Source organism: Rhinopithecus bieti, unplaced genomic scaffold, assembly GCF_001698545.2.
Source record: "Rhinopithecus bieti isolate Rb0 unplaced genomic scaffold, ASM169854v2 scaffold_68671, whole genome shotgun sequence".
Lineage (NCBI taxonomy): Eukaryota > Metazoa > Chordata > Mammalia > Primates > Cercopithecidae > Rhinopithecus > Rhinopithecus bieti.
In genome coordinates this window covers 296900-317654 of record NW_016827678.1, presented here as the reverse complement: position 1 = coordinate 317654, position 20755 = coordinate 296900, and the positions used below count along the sequence as shown (strand labels likewise).

At 36.2% G+C, this 20755-nt stretch overlaps 1 protein-coding gene across 1 annotated transcript in view; it reads left to right on the top strand.

Annotated features, from left to right (window-relative positions):
- ADAMTS3 (ADAM metallopeptidase with thrombospondin type 1 motif 3) overlaps positions 1-20755 on the top strand; it is a 304823-nt gene that overhangs the window by 36639 nt on the left and 247429 nt on the right. The gene's annotated exons all lie outside the window — the stretch shown is intronic.

Genomic DNA, 20755 nt, shown 5'->3' with positions numbered 1-20755 from the left:
ATTTAGGAATGGTGTCTATTGTTTTTTTCTTTTCCTTTGAATGGACCATACTTTTCTGTTCCTTTGTGCTCCTTGTGATTTTTGGTTTTAAACTGAGCTTCTGAACCTAATAGTGTTATATCTCTGGAAATTAGATTTCCTCCCATTCCTCAGGGCTTGCTGTTTGCTTTGTTGTTGTTGCTGTTTATTTGTTTATAGTTGTTGTAGGCTGCCTCTTTTCCAAAGATTAGGCTGAATTGTAAACTTAAGGTCTTCTCAGATCTTCTGTGAGCCTGTGCCTTTCCCGGAGCATGCACAATGACTTTCAAACTTTTCTTGTACATGTAGTTGCTTTTGACTATCCTAGTATTCAGTCTCTGGTTCACAAAAGGAGAAAAGAGAAAATGAAAAAAAAAAAGCTATCTCTTTAAATTCCCTAAAAATCATTTCAGTCAGATGAGGAGGGCTTTGCAACAATGGAGGGAGTAACAAAAAAGGCTGTTACTCTTTATCTAAATCTACATGATCAGAAGCATCAGTGATCAGGGCATGAATCCCAGATATTTGGAGAACAAGGCCCTTTTTGCCCACATTGGCTCCTGCAAGTTGTATGCAAGCTGCTCTAGAAATATGTGCATAGCTGCCTGCCCCAGGGCCGAGGGTTGGGGTACTGGTAACTGCTACTGTACTAAGAGCTGAAGTTGACTAAAGTTAACTGTAATTTATTATTTGAGTCTTCCCCTGGAAGTGATAAGCCTTCAGTAGACTATAGAGTTCCAAAATTCTATCATCAGACAGATTCTGCCAGTATAATTGTTACCTTAGTGGGGAAATTCTTGGTGCTTCCTATTCTATCGCATTTTTAGAATCTTACCTGTTTTACATTTTAATTTTATAAAATGTTTAGAATATATTAAATTGGGGTTTCTTAGTGGGAATAATCAATAAACACGAATGAAAACGAATAGTGGCCAAAGTATTCTGAGTTATGATACTTTGGGAGAGTTCAGTTTTAAAAAAGTTAAGTACCATTGATGACAGATGTCAAACCTTTTGTAAAATGGTCGAAGGAAAGGACTCATGTTGGGATTGATCACAGTGTTGTTTTAGAATTAGACAAACTTGGACTCTAGTTCCAGTTCTATCATTTACCAGCCTCAGGACTTTGAGCAAGTTATTTAACCTTGCTAAGGTCTCTTTCCTTCAGTAAAATGGGGAAAGTAATGCTTTTCTGATTAGGGCATTACCAAGAGCATTAATGCATCTTCCACACAGCCTGGCCCTTAGGAAATCAGCGTTACTGAAATCCTCTTCTGTTTCCATTTACAATGATTTGTTTTAGCATTTTGTGATTAATAATAATTATGATTAAGTTTGCAAAATAAGATATGCTGCAGTAACCCAATTTGGCCTGTGAGTCAGTTTGTGGAAAATATAGTCGTCCACGAAATTAGAACCTTGGTGAAACTCCTTGTAATTTTAAGATAACCTTTTCTACATCATGTATGGCTCCTTTAACATCATCTTCCCTGAGGGTTACTTTAATCTCTGCTCTCCTGAAGACTTCTAAAGATAAAAAACCCATTACTTTCCATCTTATTTATATATAGCTCTACCATATAGAAAGTTATTGTTCCATGTATTTGAATCTTGTGAGTTGAGACAAAGATTTAATAACCATGATAGACTTCTTATTGCTGTTGTCATTACAATAGTGAGGTTTTACACAATTGACCACCATGTAGTGCACTGTGTCACAAATAACCATACAGAAAATAACTTCTGCTGTAGGAAATAGTTCCTTCAGTGGTGTGATGTAGTTCACACCCTAGCTGGAATAGAATTAACCTGACATAAGTCACAATTTTAAGATTTGTCTCAGGCTTTTCGTTTTGGTCAAATATTTTAAGTTAGGAATCTCAGAATGAGATGTATTTGGGATAGAGGGTAAAGGGTTTTATGGCATCAGATGGGGTATTCTGTTGTTCAGAATCTTCCCAACCTCATTAATTTGCTATTTTTTTGTTTTGTTTTTAAGTGATGGTGTTTAATATGCGACTTTATACCTTTTTTTTTTTTTTTTTTTTTCCTGGTCTAGAGTCTTCCATAAAAACAAGCATCAAGCAAGGAATGGGCGTTTTCTGCCCCTCTGTGGAGGTAATTGAAAGGAATGAAGAAAGAGGTGGCATAGGGGTGCCTAGCTCCAATTACCAGAAAATGTAGTTTTTAGACTGGAATGGCATTATCAAAGTAGAGCTTTGGGATTCTGACTAGCTGATAAAACTTTCCAACCTCAATTGAAAATGTAGACTTCTGGAAGGTCTACTTCTATCTGGTGATGTCTCTAAAAGTAGATATTAATAGATTGAGAGGACTGTACTGTTAGATGCTGGGGTGTCTCATTAACCTAATGGGATCCAGTCTTAAAGTCGACTTCTGAGCTGATCATATGAAGCCTGAGAGAAAATGAAGAACAGTACTTAATGAGAGAATTTGCAAATGTTAGCAACCCAAACACAATGGGAAACATTTCATGTAGCATTATCAGTGAAACATGATGCTTTTAACATAGTGATTGGACTCTTAGGGTAACCCTTCCTTTGGGCTTGCAGGATATTTGACCTTGCTTAGGGTGTACCAGTATTTTACGCTTTACTTCTTGGCTTCTTACAGTCCTTTATTTTGCATACCTGACTCTGAGAATGGTATTAACTGGCTGCCTGGACAAGAAAGCTGACCAAGCATAGTGATGTGGGTCCAGATAAAATAAGTCACCATAAGGTCTCTATTTGGTCAACTGCACCTCACTCCCAACCTTGGCTTCAACTGTGGTGTTACACCTAGACTTAGCATATAGAAATGAGAGAAGACTTTGAGACATATTGGTTCCAGACTCTAATATTGAGCCATATCGGTTCACTTTGAGCCATATTTGTTCTAGACTCTTTGAGCCATATTGGTCCTAGACCCTAACCATTGATCTAAAATTTTCAGAAAGGGATCTCTTTTTATATGCTGTGCTTGGAAAAAAAATTTAGGAACATGTTCATCTACGAGAATGTTTGAAATATGGGCTGTATTCATGGCACCATGTTACCACTTTTTTTCCATACTTAAAAACCAGGAGTTTGAATTAGGTCAGTGATTCTTTTTGTTCCATTTGTTGAACGTTATTTAAAGTATTTTGTATACCAAACTGTGTAGTGACCATTTTGCTACTTTTAATAACGTAAAAACATACAAAATTGCTGGTCAAAGTTCACCATGAGTACATATTACTCTTCCTCTACACTGGTTGATTCCTCTTCCTCTACACTGGTTGATTCCCCTTTCCAATAAAACAACTTATTCATAGATCTGTACCATTTTGTCCAGTCTTAATGAAACAATGACATTCATTCTCAGATCTTCATTACTGCTTCCACTGGTCCCTTAAGATCTACGGAGCTAGAATTAGAAAATCATTAACTATTAACTATTAAGTTAGTTTTTGAGGTTCCTTCTGGGACTGTGATGTTCCTTTTTTTTTTTTTTTTTTTTTTTTTTGAGACGGAGTCCCGCTTTGTCGCCCAGGCTGGAGTGCGGTGGCGCCATCTCGGCTCACTGCAAGCGCCGCCTCCTGTGTTCACGCCATTCTCCTGCCTCAACCTCCCAAGTAGCTGGGACTACAGGCGCCCACCGCCATGCCCAGCTAATTTTTTGTATTTTTAGTAGAGACGGGGTTTCACCGTGTTGGTCAGGATGGTCTCCATCTCCTGACCTCGTGATCCACCCGACTCGGCCTCCCAAAGTGCTAGGATTACAGGAGCGAGCCACCGTGCCCGACCGGGGACTGTGATGTTCTATGACTATATCCAAATTGTCTTCTAATTTGTTTTTATGGACAGTGTCCTTCTGGCCAAGGAAGAGATCAAAGCATCAAATTAACTATTACTCATTAATTATGGTCTGTAAAAGAAATTGTATGAATGAATGCTTACTTTTCCAAAAATGCTGAAATACAGTTACTTTCTAATAGCATTTTACTACTTTTAAAATGGATTTTTTAATCCTCTAATTCTGAATAAGCTCTGAGTACTTGAAGGCTTCAGAGGACCTAACTGCTATTACAGCTTTGGAAGATATTTCAGCTTGTCTCCTAATGAGATGTGGAAATAACCAATGTAAAGGAAAAAGTATATATACGTATATATACACACATATGTACATATATGTGCATATATGTATACATATAAATGTACTGCGCCACCAGTCACATAAAAAGTATGGCACCTACAATTATGTACTTGATAATGATAATAAATGACTTTGTTACTAGTTTATTTACTGTTCTATACTTTTTAATCATTACTTTAGAGTATACTTGTTATTAGAAAAAAAAAAAAAGCTAGCTGTAAAACGCCACAGGCAGTTCTTTCAGGAGGTGTTCTAGAAGAAGGCATTGTTATAAAAGGAGATGACAGCTCCGTGCGTGTTATTGCCTCTGAAGACCTTCCAGTGGGATAAGATGTGAAGTTAGAAGACAGTTTTATTGATGACTCTGACTCTGTGTAGGCCTAGGCTAATGTGTATGTTTGTGTCTTCATTTTTAACAAAAAAGTTTAAAACCAAAAAACAAACCCATAAAAGTTAAAATAAGACAAATCTTATAGAATAAGTATAAAAGGAAAATATATTTTTGTACAGATTTATAATGTGTTTGTGTTTTAAGCCAAGTATCATTCTAAAAGAGTCAAATTCTTTGAAATTATAGGTTTATGAAGTAACAAGTTACAGTAAGCTAAGGTTAATTTATTATTGGAGAAAGAAAAATATTTTTAAACTAAATTTGGTGTAGCCTAAGTGTGGTGTTTATACAGAAGCCTACAATAATGTCTTAGACCTTCACTTTTACTTACCACTCACTGACTTGCCCAGAATAACTTCCAGTCCTGCAAGCTCCATATAGTGCCCTATATATCTGTATCAGTTGAAATCTTTTATATTGTATTTTTACCATTTCTTTTCTATGTTCACATATGTTTAGATACACAAATGCTTACTATTTTATGACAGATTCCTATAATATTCAGTATAGTAGCATGCTGTGTAGGTTTGTAGGCTGGGAGCAATAGGCTGTGCCATACAGCCTAGGTGAATAGTAGGTATGTAATAGGATATTCTATGTATGTTTGTGTAAGTACACCATATCACGTTCACATAGTGATGAAATCACCTAACGCATTTCTCGGAACATATCCTAGTCATTAAGCAACACATGACTGTATTATATTAACTAGTGTAAAGATACATATATATATATATATATATAGTTATACGTATGTGTGTGATGTGTGTGTGTGTGTGTGTGTGTGTGTGTGTATTATTAAGAGCATACGGAACTGTCCCTTAGATGAACTGTTAGGGAAGCACCAAGTTACTTCAAGATAGGAGTGTTGTGCCAGCTCAACTGATGAAACCATTTCCCTGGAAAGTCCTTCTGTGTTGCATTTGAGGAATATGCAACTAGGGCTGAAAATTATTGTTTTCCCTAAGGGGCTTCTGACCTTAATGGGCATCAGGATCTCCTGGAGGGTTTATTAAAACAGACTTCTGGGTGCCACCTCAGAGTTTCTGATTTAGTAGGTCTGCAGATGGGACTGAAAGTTTGCATTTCTATCATGCTCTCAGTTACTGCCAGACTCTAAAACTGTACTGTTTCTTGTTTGTGTGCAATGATACTGGATACTGGTTTTTCCTAGCTGACTTCCTTTTTCTGGTAAGGAATATCAACTTTTTTTTTTTTTTTTTTTTTTTCTCTGTAATACTGTCTGGCCCTTTCCCAATGCTCAGTCATAATCCCTGCCAGTTTGACTCAGCACCTGTCAGTCCCAGATTGGATTAACTATACACAGCTTTAACTCTCTGTTTTAGTCCCCTTTCCTGGGAGCGACATGTTCTTTGTAGGCACACATGAGTGCCATCTCCCCAGGCCATGTTCTGGCAGCATAGAGAAACTGTGTGAACTTAGACAAGCCACCTAATGTGTCTGATCCTTGGTTTCCTCATTGGTTCAGGGAAAGATTTTCTGGTGTTAGGTGGAGCTTTGAAGTGGATATTGGTGCTGTTATTTAGTGGCCAGTAGTCAGTAAGAACTGCTCGTGAGTTTCTAAAGTCATTTTGTCTCCATGAACTGGGTAGAACTGTGCCACAAGGCAACAGAGAAAGCCTAAGATCTTCAATTGACCTGCGCTTCAACAGCCTGAGGACCATCACTCTCCTTGACTCCCAGGAGCCAACTGTGTACCCTGTTCCTACACCAGCTCTCTGCTTTACCCAACCCTCTCCTGTATTTCTACTCTCAACCTAGAGATCTCATCTGATTCCGTGGCTTCAAATACCACCTATACAGTGATGATTTGTGTGTGTCTGGGTTTGGCTCTGACCTCTCTTCTGAGCTCCAGAATCATATGTATATTCTGTGGCAAATTCAGCATCTCCACTTGGATGTCTAAATTTAACCTGGCCAAAAATCAACCCTTGATAGACATACCTGAATGCTTTCCTTCAAAAAGAAAAGTCGGGCATCATTTCTCAGGCCAAAAACCTAGATTCTTATTATCTTAGACTCTTCTTGCTTTTTTTCCCCCCTCAAATATCTCCTATCAAATCTATAATACCTTTTTAGGTGTTTCTATGAAATATGCTTGAATCTACTTATTATATCTCCAATACTACAACTTTGGACAAAACCACTGTCATCTTTTCCCTGGATATGACAATGACCTCCTGATTGGTGTTTTCGGTCAATTCTTGCCCCCTTCTTCACATAGAAGCTGAATTGGCATTTCTAACTTTGATAAAATTTTCTGTTTATGAGACCTCAGTGGCTTCCCATTAAATTCCAAACATTTTACTATGACTTTTGAGACTCCATTTCAATGGGTCCAATAATCATTGTGTATCATAATTACCTAAAGAGCTTATATATATGGGTGTGTGTGTGTGTGTGTGTGTGTGTGTGTGTGTGTGTATTTATTGCTTCCAGGTTGCAAACCTATACAGCATCTTGACATGTGTATATGTTGAGATCCCATCTTCAGATATAGAGATTCATTTGGTCTTGGGTAAGACTCAGCATAAGTAGATTAAATGCTCCTACAGATGATTCTAATATATAACTAGGATTGAGGATTACTGTTCTCTTCAAGAGGCATCTTTAAGATGCCTGATCTTAGTAGGCATCAGAATCCCCTGGAAGCCTTGCTAAAACAGATTTCTGGGCGTCACCACAGAGTTTCTGACTCAGTAGGTATGTAGAGGGGCCCGAAAGTTTGCATTTCTATGAGTTCCCATATGATGCTACATTTTGAGAGCCACTGTTCTATAAGATCTGGTTTCAGTATACTTCCTTGATGTCATTTCCCCTTGACTCCTTACTTCGTTTCCTGTATTTAGCCATTCTGGTCTTTTTGTCTTTCAAACTATTTAATTTTTTCCTGCCTCTGGCCTTTTGGATCAGCTATTCTTCTGTAAGAATATTATTTTCTGGACTTTTATAATAAATAGGGGTTCATATTCATCATTTGAGTGTTAATTTAAATTGTATTTCCTCAAAAAGGATTTTCCTGACCATTCTAGCTAAAGCAGAAACCCTAATTACTCTACCATATATTGGTGCTTTTGATATTCTCTTTAGCCGTTATTGGCATCTCAAGTTTATCTTAAAGTTTTTATTTACATTTATTGTTGGGGAGGTCATGGGTCTACTGAGGACAAGAACTCTTTCCTTGGGTTTTTAACAATTCTTCGCATACACTGTGTACTCATCAAATTAATATTGATGGACTGATTGGTATGGATTTTGGAATGGAGAATTGAATACTACTCTTGAGAAGTGAATTGGGGGCTTTTCTTTGATGATTTCAGTTTTCCCTTGTGTGTAGCTTTCATAAAATAAAGACAGTGTTACGAACTTGAAAGTTTTTGAGGTACCTAAGATTTTATATAAATCAATTCCATCCTCCTGAGTAGTGTTTTTATGCTTTTGTTTTCATAAGTTCCTTTTCCCTCTCATTTTCCATCTCATCTACTCACATACAAGGCTAGTGAAGGAGAAGGCATCTTTTTTTTTTTTTTTTTAGTTTTTACTTTAATTGACAAAACAATAATTGCATATATTTAATGGGTAAAAGTAATATTCCTATGCGTATACACCACAGAATGATAAAATCAGAGTAATCCACATAATTGTTTCAAATATTTATCATTTCCTTGTGGTGAGAATATTTAAAATACTCTCTTTTAGCTACTTTGAAATTATTTTGACCGAATCCTCACTTGAGTTCAACTAATAGTAGATATATAGTGTGTCTCTTAAATTAATTGATTCCTGCTAAGCAACAGAAACCAATACAAATTAGCATGGAAACTTTTTTATTTTTTATTTTTTAAGAGAGAATTAAAAAAAAAAGAGATCATAAAATATCCTTGGGATTATTTCCTCGGGACAAAACAAAATATGTGTATATAATGACTTTTCAGTCAGTGTTACTACTGCAACAACTTGTAGTTCTCTGAGCACTGGCCACATGTACATTACTTGTTTAATGTCCTGTTTCTCCTCTGAAATAAAGTGGAAATTCCATGAGAGTGGGGACTATGTCTGTCATGCTTACTTCTCTATCCACAAATCCAGGCACTACATCTCATGTGGTAGGTGCTCTGATGACTTACTGACTGAATGAAGACACAGAACATAAATTTGATGACACTACACTCTGCTCCCTATCGCCCTCTAGGTTTCAGGAGTCTTAGTTGGATGAATTCTTCCTCTGGGTAGAATCCCTCTCCTTCCTTCCTCTTGGTACCTACCCAGAACTCTGCCTTGTAACCCTGTGCTTCTTTTAGTTTCTTCGTAATGGAATGTCAGGACGGTTCTCAAGCCAAGTACAGAAAGCCATGCCTCTTTGGTTTCTGGATTGTTTGACTTCTTTTCGACAAGTATTGTTTTTTCTAACTTTTGTTCCTCTGGGAAACTTCCAGGATTCGTTATTTTTCTGTGACCAAATTTTTACTCTCTCTGCTTCTTGGGAGGATATAAATAGATTGACATCTAGATAGAAGTTGGCGGAGTCACTGATTCCTTCAATAAATATTTTTGAGCACCTACTGTGTACATGATACTTTCATTGCTGTGGATGCAACAGTGAGCAAAAGCACGCATAGTATTTGCCCCCATGAGATTAGAGTGGGAAATACAGGTGTTACTCTTTTAAAAGTCACCAAACTAAGTAAATAATAAGCTGGCATAAATGCTATAAAGAAAAGGTATGCTGCTTTTTGAAATAAGTAACAGTGTTATCTGACCTAGGCTAAGGATCAAGGAAGGTTTCTCTAAGGAAATGCTAGTTGACCTGTGAACTTTTACAGATGAAGAGGAGTTCCCTAGATAAAGTACTTCTCAAGCCCATTTTGAGAAGTAAGAGCACAGGGAGACCACAGGGCCAGATTGTCAGGGCTGGCTGAGATAATGTTTGATTTTTAGAAGAAAACTATTCTGCTACAATTGTCCTCTTGAGCTACCATAGATGTTTTATCATAATGCTAATACTAGTTAAAATTGATGAATACTAACTATTATGTTCCAAGCAAAGATCTGTGCTTTATAGGAATCATCTTAATCTTGTCAACAATTGCCACTTACAGATTAGAAATCCAGAAAGTTATTTTATCCTGTGTTTCACTGAAGACTCGGATACCTGCATTCAGAACCTGTGCTTTTGACCATTATTTTATCCTGGCTCACAGTGGTCATTCCTAATATTTGAGATAGTGTTGGCAGCTTGGATTGAAACATAGATACATATATGGATTCCTCTCTCTCTCTCTGTGTATATATGTGTGTGTATATATATATATATATATATATATATATATATATTCTCTATCTCTATATATGTGTGTAGTGTATACGAAGGTATGCATATGTATATGGTTATATAAAAGTCCTTGTGGGTATTTTGATGTGTACACAGCAAAAACCTACATGGACTCACACACACACACACACACACACACATACATAAATTTCGTTAGTATATTTTATTAATTACTAATTAGTAGACTTTTATATGTATATTTATATGTATATTAGTATATTTTGAGGAAAATTTAATTTAAGGATTTTCAATCAAGCAATTTAACAATGAAAAAAAAAAAGCCAGATGGGATAGCTAGTTGAGAATTAGTAATTAATAAGTGGAACTGAGCTGTTTTCTATCAAATTTTGGTACCCTAACTTCAGCAGGTGAGTGAATTCCATTAGAGCAAGTGAAAATCTTATGCAGCTGGCCTTATCCTCTACTGCTAAAGCAACTCATCTCCATCTACAGTAGCTGCTTATAGCTTTAAATAGCACAACCCTGGACTCTCTCTGCCAACTTTTCTCAAGCCAGCCAGGGTTACTGTGGGGCCAGGGTAGTACTGACTATGCTGTCTGTGCAAGGCCAGGGAAGAGGCCAGGGAAGGGGTTAGTGAATTGGCCAGCTGCCTGGGCACCAGTGTAGGGAAGCCATGGAGCAGCAGAGCAATTTCCTGCTTTGGGTAAAGCCCTTGAAGGGCTAGTGCTGGGTAATCCCAGACTTTTAAATTCTTTTGTGATACCTCACTGGTCCCTCTCTACCGCCTTGCTTTTCTTAAGGGGGAATTTGATTTGTGCTATTCACAGGTACAGGGGAATGATTTAAGAGGAAATCCCCTGCCAGTTCAGAGTCATTTTGCCTGGAATTTCCACTGCTAGAAAATGCAAATATCACACTCTTTAGTTGTAAGTTTCTAGCTTAGATCAAATCACTTAAGTAATTCAGTAAACTTGCTTCTGAGGGCTAGTAAGTGATGGGAGAAAGGACAGGTAAGGGGGACTGTGAGCAAGAAGCATAACTCAGGAAGGGTGTGAAAGGCTTTGAACAAAGCCTAGGAAAACAGATCATTAGGAGGAGAGAAACAAAAGAAAAAGACCATACATTTTTTGTTCTTTACAGTTTTTACAGTTTTACTTAAGTTTCATCTTGCCTTTGCTCATTTTTCTTTCTTTGGAGAGTGAGGTGAAAAGAAGGTAAGCAAATGTATTCTTAAAAGTTTATTTTAAGTGTCAGTTCTATCAAGATGATTAAACTATTCCATCCTAAAGCATGACTTACATGTCTACTGCTATATACTAGCTTGTTTTCTGAGTTGTCCTAATTGCGTTAGTGGTGATTTTATTTTATTTTATTTTTTAGCTTCAAATGTCCCTTTAATAATTGGTGGAGTTTCAGGGAAAAGTCTGAGGACAAGGATTTTTTCTAAGTTATATCAGTGTGGTGGGACACTTTCTCATAGAAGAAGGATTTGTCTGTCCTGAGTAAATAGAAGTGGGGTCTTTAGGCTCTACCTGTTTTGACCCTTAATAATTTGGAGCAGTTTTCCTTCCCAGTGTGATACTTGGACCATTCTGGAGCTGTGAGTGCACCTAACAGGTGAATGAAGAGATCTGGGTTTCAGTCACAGAACTGCATGGTCCTTGGCTGTTATAGAATCATACTTATTGTTTTATAGATGAAGAAACTGGTTCCCAGAGAAGTTGAATCATGGAATCAGTGTCACACATTTCTAATTAGCAGTAGAGAAAGAACCAGATCCCAGGTATCACAACTGCTGACTCTGGTATTTTTCCTACCTAGCACCTGGTTATGAATCCACATACTTGAAAGAGGTCTTAGGGAAGCTTCCTATTCTGTCCAGTTCTATTTCTTTTTCCCCTTCAGTTGACTCGAATGTTTGGTTTGGCAATATAAAATTATTACACATTTCAGTATTTTATTTGAGCTGGCTGCCATATACCTCATGAAGCATATGCCAATTATACTTTAGAAAATACATGCTAAACTAACAATGAATATTTTATTTAATATCAGTGAAGAGAGGCTACTGGTTAAGGGCACAGACTCTGGAGTTAGTCTGAATCTCAGCTTTACCACATACCAGGTATAAAACCATTCTAAGTTTCTGCTTCCTCATTAGTAAAATGGTGATAATAATATTAACTTAATAATACTTAATAATAATAATAAAGCCTGATTCATGGGTTACTGTGAGCAATAAATGATTAAACAGTATAGTGCCTAGGACATTACAAAAATTCAATGATATTATTATTCTTTTTAGATGTATTCTGTTGTTACACAGCACTGTTATTGCCTCAACTTTAAAAATCATAGACCATTCCCAACATGTATATATTCAGAAAATATCTAGTGTTGTTTGCACATAGAAACAGCAATGTATGACATTCCGAGTATCAAGTGTGTACAGGTACTTGCATACCTTCCTACCTTTCTCCTGCCTGTCTTCCTACCTTCCCATAATTCTTCCCTTTGTCTTTTTATTGAAGGCTCTCCTTTTTAGCTATTTCTGAAAGGACTTCAGGAGACCACGTGTCAGGACAATACCAGCTAAGTAATTTAAGGAGGGATCAGAACAAAGGAAGCTAAAAGTAACCTTTTCAAGTATATGAACTAAACAAAATTAAACACTTGGGAAATAAGGATTGCTCTAAAGTTTTTGGCAGTTAAAGCCTAAAAGGGAAATACATTAGGTTATATAGTTTTAGTTTCCTAACAATGGAAAAGAATAAACATTAGATCTTTAGAGTCAAATTATTTATTTTTTCCCCAATAGGGTCAAATTCAAGTTATAATAATTGTAGATCAATTTACATACATTAAAATTTGACCAATAAATCATATTTGATAAATAGACTTATAATCTTACATTTATAAGTCACATTTTCATGTTATTTTCATCTTTTAATATGATATACTCAGTTCATATGTTAAAGATATTGTTCACCTCATGCATGGAAATAATTAAATGTCAAAATGAGTCATTTTGAGTGGGTTGCATATTGTTAAGTTCACTAATTTTTTGAATTAACAGAGGCAATAGAGATGAGTCATACAATTATTTAAAAAACTATTTAAAAGTTTTAAATATAGATCTTTGTTTTTAATCTTAATTAAAATGTAATATATAGTATTTCACATGTTATGCTGGGCAGACAATAAGTTTTCTATATATTTCTTTATTTTTTTTTATTTGAATGACATTTACATACAGTTATACTGTTTGGTTTAATTTGTTTTCATAATACTGGAAAATAAAATGCCTGTCAAATATATGAGATAGCAGTATCCTCAGGGATTTTTGTTTTTTTGATGTTAATTGTGTTAACATGAAGGAACTTTAGAAATTATGCTTTACAGAAATAAACAGAGAGGTGTTGCTCTGGGTATGTAATTGTAAAAATAAAGTTTAAGGAAATTATTTCCTCGAAATTTACTGGACATTGAAAGTTTTTCTTTGTTTTCATGCACATGTCAAGTGTAGATTGTACACTGTGCTTTGCTTACTTTTTCTTTCTTTTTATATTTACCTTTGGAATAGTAAATTCTTAACTCTTGCTGATATGAGAGATTATTGGGTAATATCTAAGACTCTTATAAAGTTAAAAATTACGTTATTAGTTTCAGACATTATTTCTTACATTTATTTTGATAGAAGAGACTAGTCTAAAAATAAGTCTATTATTTTCTTTCTCGTGGGGTTAAGATTCATGTTTTATGTTTTTATGACTGAAAACAATACTGTTAAACAGTTGCTGGTGTTAGGAAACTAGCTCACTTTGGTACTGGCTCAGTCTTAGGTATTTTTTTCCTTTTTTCAAACACTGTCTGAAGTTAATGCATTAACTTTTATAAGGTTATAACCTCTGAAAATGTTTTAAGCATTTTTAACACTGTCAGAAATGAAGATTGTTCTTTTTTTGTTGGTTATGATTATTTCTGTATAAAGCTGTTATACAAGGTGTAGTGATTGAATAGAACAGAATCTGTGTGTGGGAGACTTAAATATTCCACTTGATGGTAAGTATAGTCACGCTGTGTTTTATCTAAAGTTAGTCATAAAAAATGGTCTAATTGCAGAGGTTCACTCTTTGTTCACCACAGTAGTTGATGTGACTTGTAGACTTTGTAGGTAACCTCTGTTCCTGGCCTCTGAGTTTCCTCTCACTTAAGTTTTCTTTCTGTGAAAGTGTCCTCAACAAGCAAGGGTCTGTCATCTCATGAGGATTGTAACCAGGATGATGTAGTAGGTGCTATTTCATCGATTGTGTGGAAAGAGCACATTTCATGGAAGTGAAAAGTAAGTTGACTGGGGAGAAACTAATTGGATTAGGTTTTATTTAGTGAGTTTGCAAACTTGACCAGGTGCTAAAAAGATCAAGATCTTGTTGTAAATATTGAGGATGAAATTTGTCCTACCACACCTACTCAGAGGTCAATGGTGGGAGGAAAGGTTTTCAGTCTTTTTTTTCAATTGTGGATTTGTGTGTAGGAGAAAGGATGTACCATTTCCGATTTGATTGTGAAATGTCCTTCCCTTGGGGTTCATCTTCTTTCACTGTATCAGTTCCAGCAATTTAACCTGCCATCTCAATTAAGGTTCATTCCTATAGAAGTCTGTCATGTTTTTACTTGAAATTCTTGAGTTCTCCTTGCTTGTTTGGTTAAGGAACATATACAGCTCTGTTTTTATTGGGATGTTTTGGAGCCACCTCAATTAGAAATCTAGATACTCTGATCTTATTCCAGAGATCTAAGTAGAGCAGTACTTAGTAAAATGGCCTGGAAACTTGTTGAAATTATTTTATTTGCTTACTGAAAGCATTCATTTATATGTGGGTTACTATGGCTAGATTTTCCTGGTAACTGCTCTTTATTATAATAATGGGGATAGCTAATTAAAAGATATGATTAACTTCAATTAAATTAGAGGTGATTATTGACAAAGGCAGAATTTAACATAAGCTGAAGGCAATGTACACTATTTGGGGTACTTTTATGTATAACATAATAAATAGTCACTTTCGAGAATGTTTCTTGTAGGATTTATTTTTGGAACAATTTCAAGTAAATCTAGCTTTCACAATGAAAGTAATATAAACTGACTTTTATTGAGTTCTGATTACATTCTACACACTATGCTAAATACTTTATATGTTTTTTAATCCTGGAAACAACTCAGTGATCTTGGAACAAACTTCTCACTGCTTTTAACACCTTTTGAAACTGATTTCATAAGATCCCTGATATTAATATTTTTAAGAGATTGTGATTATTGGAAAAGTAGAGAAAAGAGGTTGCTAACTGCATAGAACTAGTTTTAAAATGCTAGGGCCTCGATTACCTGATGTAAAGATTGTAAATATTGACCCAGCACAGTGGCTCATGCCTGTAATCTCAGCACTTTGGGCGGCTGAGGCGGGCAGATCACTTGAGGTCAGGAGTTCGAGACCAGCCTGGCCAACATGGTGAAACCCTGTCTCTACTAAAACTACAAAAGTTATCCAGGAGTGGTGGCAGGAACCTGTAGTATCAGCTACTCTGGAGGCTAAGGCAGGAGCATCACTTGAATGGGGGAGAAGGAGATTGCAGTGAGCCAGGATCACGCCACTACACTCCAGCCTGGACGACTGAGTGAGACTGTATCTCAAAAAAAGAAGAAAAAAAAGGAGATTGTAAATATTTGAATTAATTTTTAAATGCTGTTAAGTAGGCATTAATTTGGATTACTTTTTAAATGTTATTTTAGTTTTACCCTTGAGATTTATCTGTGTGTAAGAAGCTATGTTAAATGTTTTAGTAAGGATATATATTACTTAAACATGGGGTTTACTCACAAAACGTTTACCATCCAGTAGTGAATACTAACGACAGGATGAGTCTAGGTGGAAGTATAGACAAGTATGTGGCATAGCTGGTAGATTGAGTGAGCTTGGAGAAGCCTAGCTGGATAAAAATCCAACAAACCTTCTGAGAGAGAGTTTACCTCAGAGAAGAAGAGCCAGCTATTTTTAGCTTGATTTGGTCTTGGACATTGAGACAGAGCAATTCTGAGCATAGGATAATGTTTGTTTTTCATATTTTTATAATGCTCCCACCCTCAATAGATTCATGTCTGAGCCCATGCAAACAAAGGCAAGCATCTAAATACAAACTGTAGTGAGACAAGCCTTATTCACCAATACATGGGAAACATGACTTGAAGTCTCCTAGAAGTGCTTGTCACTTGTATGGGCCTAGTAATCCTGTATCAGCAGGTTCAAGAGTTGGTGACATTGAAGTTATTACTATTCAGGGGACCCATCAGAGCCCATAGATGGGTAAGGCCTAGCGACAACATAGGGGTTATAGAAATAACTGTTATACCAATTAAATTGAGAGGGGTTACTGAGAGAGAGAGAGAGAGAGAAGAAGAGGGGAGAGAGAGAGAGGGAGGGGGGAGAGGAAGAAGGAGAGAGATGAAAATTCAGAGAACAGAATAGAAGGATTACTCTCATCCTATAAGTCAAGGAAGACTTTTAAGAGGAGAGCCTTAAATAATATTTATCCTCAGTGAAATAACTCAGAAATAGAAAACCAAATATGGCATATTCTCACTTATAAATAGGAGCTAAACAATGGATACAGGTGTTTACCCTAATAACAGATACCGGGAAACTCTAAAAAGAGGAAGGATGGGAGGGGAGGTGAGGATTTAAAAATTACCTATTGGGTACAATGTTCTCTATTTGGGTGATGGGTACACTGGAAGCCCAAATCTTACCATTATGCAATATATTTATGTAAAAAAAACTGCCGGAAAAAAAGAAAAGCATATTTAAGATTTAAGCATACAGAGACAGGGAAGAGGGAATGCTAGTGTCCATATGAAGGAAAATCTGAAAGTAAAGATATGGACGTAACAAGTATGGCAAAGGGAGGAAGTTCAAACATTAATTTGCCTTCATCATAGAACATGAAAAGAGCTTTGGTGTGTCTCCTGATCAGAATTTTACTCAAGAAGGTTAATCAGTTAGATGGTAGGGAGTGAAACGGAAGTGGAAATATAGTGGTGGGCAGTAGTTTGGAGGCTACTGCAATAACTAGATAATAGACAGTATGATGAGGAAGTAGAACAGTAGCTGTGATCATTGAAAAGGGAAAGATGATACAGCATTATTGAGTGGAATTCCTAAGATATGCCAACTGCTGCAAATGAAGAGGGAAGAAAACTGTGTGTGTAGGGGATCAAAGATGAGTTGGAAAATTTTGAGCTGGCATGACCAAGGAATATGGAAAACAGAATGGTAAAGTAGAAAACACAAATTCTCTGTAAGACACATTGTGTGTGAACTGTCAACAGGATGTGCAGGCAGAGATGTTTAGCAGACAGGAGATGGGGGTCGTGCGTACTCTCCAGAGACAGTACATGGCTAGGGACAGGAATTTGGAAGACATGGAACTTTTAAAGGAGGTAACTGAAGCTGAGACAATAGATAGAACTAAGGAGTGTTTAGAGAGGAGAGCGGAAGTACGAAGTCTTGAAGATATATTTTTAAGAGAATTTTAAGGCTGACTGGAGGATGCAGAAATTTCCCATGTACCCTCCGCCTCCACACGTGAAGAGAATACCCACTTTTTGGAGAACAGGAGGAGGAGAAGCCAGAAGAGACAAAAAGAAGTGACTGAGCCAAGGAAACAAAACTTCAAGAGTAGGATGCTCATAGAAAAAAAGAATGTAAATGTTAGGGTCAAGTTTATTTTTTTATTTATACTTTTTTAAATTTTATTTTATTTTATTATTATTATACTTTAAGTTCTAGGGTACATGTGCATAACGTGCAGGTTTGTTACATCTGTATACTTGTTTTATTTATACTTTTAATTTTTGTGGGTACATAGAAGGTGTATATATTTATGGGGGGCATGAAATGTTTTGATACAGGCATGCAAGGTGAAACAAGCACATTATGGAGAATGGGTTCTCCATCCCCTCAAGCATTTATCCTTTGAGTTACAAATAATCCAGTTGTATGAAATCTTTAAGTTATATTAAAATATACAGTTTAGTTATTATTGACTATAGTCACCTTGTTGTGCTGTGCTATCAAATAGTAGGTCTTTTTTATTTATTCAATTTTTTTTGAGATGGAGTCTCGCTCTGTCACCCAGGCTGGAGTGCAGTGGCACCATCTTGGCTCACTGCAACCTCTGCCTCCCGGGTTCAAGCGATTTTTCTGCCTCAGCCTCCTGAGTAGCTGAGACTACAGACGTGTGCCACCACGCCTGGCTAGTTTTGTATTTTTAGTAGAGACAGGGTTTCACCGTATTGGCCAGGCTGGTCTTGAACTCCTGACCTCAAGTGATCCGCCCGCCTCATGATCTGCCTGCCTCGGCCTCCCAGAGTGCAGGGTTTACAGGTGTGAGACACTGCACCCAGCCAGGTCTTATTTATTCTTTCTACTTATTTTTTGTACCAATTTATGGACCCAACTCCCCACAACTGTCCTAGTACCCTTCCCAGCCTCTGGTAATCATCCTTCTATTTTCTACATCCATGAGTTCAATTGTTTTGATTTTTAGATTCTACAAATAAGTGAGAACATATGATGTTTGCTTTTCTGTTCCTGGCTTATTTCACTTAACATAATGATCTCCAGTTGCATCCATGTTGTTGCAAATGACAAGATCTCATTCTTTTTTATAACTGAACAGTACTCAATTGTGTATCTGTGCCACATTTTCTTTATTCATTCATCTGTTGATGGGCACTTAGGTTGCTTCTAAATATTAGTTATTGTAAACAGTGCTGCAGCAAACATAGGAGTGCAGATATCTCTCTGATATACTGATATCCTTTCTTTTGGGTATATACCCAGCAGTAGGATTGCTGGATCATATGGTAGCTCTATTTTTAGTTTTTTTGAGAAACCTCCAAACTGTTCTCCATTGTGGTTATACTAATTTACATTCCTATTAACAGTGTGCAAGGGTTTCCTTTTCTCCACATCCTCACCAGCATTTGTTACTGCCATTTGGGTATAAGTCATTTTAACTGAGGTGAGATAATATTTCACTGTAGTTTTAATTTGCATTTCTCTGATGATCAGTGATGTTGAGCACTTTTTCATATGTCCGTTTGCCATTTGTCTGTCTTCTTTTGAGAAATGTCTATTCAAATCTTTTCCCCATTTTTTGGATCAGATTATTATATTTTTTTTCCCTGTAGAGTTGTTTGAGCTCCTCATATATTCTAGTTATTAATCTCTTGTCAGATGGGCAGTTTGCAAATATTTTCTCCCATTCTGTGAGTCATCTTTTCACTTCGCTGTGCAGAAACTTTTTAAGTTGATGTGATCCCATTTGTCCATTTTTTCTTTGGTTGCCTGTGCTTGTGGGATATTGATCAATAATTTTTTGTCCAGATCACTATCCTGGAGATTTTCTCCAATGTTTCCTTGTAACAATTTCATAATTTGAGCTCTTAGATTTAAGTCTTTAATCCATTTTGATTTGATTTTTTTCATATGGAGAGAGGTATGGGTCTGCTTTTATTCTTCTGCATATGGATATTCAGTTTTCCCAGCATCATTTATTGAAGAGACTGGCTTTTCCCCATTGTATGTTGTTGGAACTTTTGTAGAAAACGAGTTCACTGTGTGTGTATGGATTTGTTTCTGGGTTCTCTATTCTCTTCCATTGGTCTCTATATCTGATTTTATGCCAGTATCATGCTGTTTTGTTTATCACAGCTCTGTAGTGTAATTTGAAGTCAGATTATATGATTTCTTCAGTTTTGTTTTTTGTTTTTTTGGCTTAGGGATAACTTTGGCTATTCTGGGTCTTTTGTAGTTCCATATAAATTTTAGGATTTTTTTTTTTTTCTATTTCTGTGAAGAACGTCTATTGGTGTTTTGCTGGGGGTTACATTGAACCTATAGGTTGCTTTGGGTAATATGGACATTTTAACAGTATTGATTCTTCAAATCCATGAACACGGCATATTTTTTATGTTTTGGTGTCCTCTTTAATTTATTTCATCAGTGTTTTATAGTTTTCATTATAGAGATCTTTTATTTCTTTGATTAATTCCTAGGTACTGAATTTTATGTGTGGCTGTTGTAAATGGCATTACTTTTTTATTTCCTTTTCAGATTGTTCTCTGTTGGCATATAGAAATGCTACTAATTTTTGTATGTTATTTTTGTATCCTGCAACTTCTCTGAATTTGTGTATCATTTCTAATAGTTTTTTTGGTGGAGTGTTTAGATTTTTCCAAATATAACATCATATCGTCTGCAAATAAGGGTAATTTGACCTTTTCCTTTCCAATTTGGATGCCATTTATATCATTCTCTTTTCTGATTGCTCAAGCTAGGACTTTTAGTACTATGTTGAGTAACAGTGGTGACAGTGGACAGCCTTGTCATTTTCCAGATCTTAGAGGAAGGAGTTTCAGTTTTTCCTCATTTAATATGATACTGGTTGTGGGTCTATCATATTCTGCTTTTATTATATTGAGGCATGTTCCTTCTTTACCTGATTTTTTGAGAGTTTTTTTTTTTTAATCATGAAGGGATGTTGAATTTTATAAAATGCTTTTCCAGCCTCAATTGAAATAATCATATGGTTTTTATTCTTCATTCTGTTGATGTGATGTATCACACTGATTGATTTGCATATGTTGAACCATCCTTGAATCCCAGGGATGACTCCCACTTAGTCATGATGAATGGTCTTCCTAATGTATTGTTAAATTTGGTTTGCTAGTATTTTTTTTTTATGTGTCTTTGTCTGGTTTTGGTAACAGGTTAATACTGGCCTCATAGTATGAGTTTGGAAGTATTTGCTCCTCCTTCATTTTCAGAATAATT